This window comes from Hylobates moloch, unplaced genomic scaffold (assembly GCF_009828535.3).
Source record: "Hylobates moloch isolate HMO894 unplaced genomic scaffold, HMol_V3 SCAFFOLD_9, whole genome shotgun sequence".
Lineage (NCBI taxonomy): Eukaryota > Metazoa > Chordata > Mammalia > Primates > Hylobatidae > Hylobates > Hylobates moloch.
Genome location: NW_026652284.1, coordinates 55,227,757 through 55,229,902, shown reverse-complemented (window position 1 = coordinate 55,229,902; position 2,146 = coordinate 55,227,757). Strand labels below are relative to the sequence as shown.

The 2,146-nt window shown below is 44.2% G+C and overlaps 1 pseudogene; it reads right to left on the bottom strand.

The window, feature by feature from the left end:
• Window positions 1–222: 222 nt before the first annotated feature.
• LOC116812654 (small ribosomal subunit protein uS2-like) lies at window positions 223–1,170 on the bottom strand (annotated as a pseudogene).
• Between the last annotated feature and the right edge of the window lie 976 nt (window positions 1,171–2,146).

The following is a 2,146-nucleotide window of genomic DNA, read 5'->3' as shown; positions in this document are numbered from 1 at the left end:
TACAGGCGCCCGCCACCACACCTGGGTAATTTTTGTATTTTTAGTAGAGACGGGGTTCCACCACGTTGGCCAGGATGGTCTCCAATTCCTGACCTCAGGTGATTCACCTGCCTAGGCCTCCCAAAGTGCTGGGATTACAGGCATGAGCCACCGTGCCCAGACTATACTTCCTTTTTTTTTTTTTTTTTTTTTAGAAACTGATGTTTATTTTCCATCGACCATTTTTCCATGTTGCTTAAGTGCCTATGCAAGAACAGCTTAAGACCAGTCAGTGGTTGCTCCTACTCATTCAGTGGCCTGAGCAGTGGGAGCTGCAGACCGGTCTTCCGTGGCAGACTGAGCACTCCAGTCTTCAGTAGGGAACTGCTGAATAGGCACAGAGGGCACCTGTACACCTTCAGACCAGTCTGCAACCTCAGGCTGAGTAGCAGCGACCTCAGGAGCTGGAGCAGTCCATTCACCCTGAAATTCCTCCTTGGTCACTGCCTTTTCAGCAGCAGCCTGCTCTTCTTTTTCAATCTCTTCAGGATCTCTGTAGAAGTAGAGATCAGGCATGACCTCCCATGGGTGTTCACGGGAAATGGTTCCACGCATGCGCAGAACTTCCCGAGCCAGCATCCACCACATCAAACCCACTGAGTGAGCTCCCTTGTTGTTGCATGGGATGGCAATGTCCACATGGCGCAGAGGAGAATCTGTGTTACACAGCGCGATGGTAGGTAGGTTAACATAAGATGCCTCCGTGAGAGGCTGGTGGTCAGCCCTGGGGTCAGTAACCACAAGAAGCCGTGGCTCCCGGAAGGCTGCCTGGATCTGGTTAGTGAAGGTTCCAGGAGTGAAGCGGCCAGCAATTGGAGTAGCTCCCATGGCAGCAGCAAACTTCAGCACAGCCCTCTGGCCAGTTATTCCTGGAGGATATAACACTGACATCAGCAGGGTTTTCAATGGCAACAATAGCAGGAGCTGCCAGCAGAAGCTTCTCCCAGGTCCTCTTCAGATTTATGATATAGATGCCATCACTTTTCCTTTTACAGATGTACTGTTCCATCTGGAAGTCAAGATTGGTGCCACCTAAGTGGGTTCCTGCTGCAAGGAACTTAAGGACATCCTCCTCCTTCATTTGCAGGACATCAAGGGCTCCGGACATTGTGAACGTTTCCCTTTAAGTTACTACGGGAATCCAGAACAACGCCGTATGGACCCCCCTACAGATACCGCGGAAAAAAGCTATACTTCCTTTTAACACTGTTTCTTTTCGTACTTAACCATCAATAGAATACACCATAAGTGACAGGTTCAACCAAGGCCATAGTCCATTTGCAGTTTTCCCAGTAATGTGGCCACTGCAAAGTAACCCAGTAGTTGATTTGCTTTCTAGTTTTAGAATTCACTTCAGCTTTCTTTACTAACTGTTAGAAGAGATCTTGAGCCTGGTCCACTGGTTGCTTGTTGGATGTCAGGGAAACATGTCTTCCTCAGAAGAGAAAAGGGCTTTGGCCATAAGGTAACTCTTAACCAAATGAAGTTTTGATGACTTAAGTGTAAATGAATCAGAGCATACATATTATATTTCCATTGAAATACACTTGGATTTAAAAATTAAGGCGAAAATGCCTTGGCAAAATGTATTAGGAGGGTTTGCCAAACCCAAAACATTAAAAAAAATAGTCTGGCTATTTGCAGAATTCTAACTGCCACCAGTTTTGCCTATCCCTAAAGTTTATAGTTTGACATTAATCATGAAATCTGGTAGAGCAGGACTGAAAAACTGAGAGGGGAAATAGATTACCATCTAATTGCCATTTATTTTTCACTGTGTTTTCCACAGTTAGCTTTCTAGCACATTTTAAATCTACATTCAGAGTAATAGATTTTCTATTCTTACTTGGGTTCACATGCTGCCTCTACTAGTTACCAGCTATTTAACCTTAAGCAAGTAACTTAATATCTCTGTACCTCAGTTTCCTTAACTCGAAAATGAGCAAAATTATACAATGTTACCTATATATATAATATATTTATGAGCCTTGAGCTGAACCAAGCACACAGTAAGTGCTCAATAAATATTAACCATTAATTGTGAGATAGTAAACCACTTTGGTTACTAGAGACCAGCCACTTGTAAATAACTTTACTTTCCCCGATA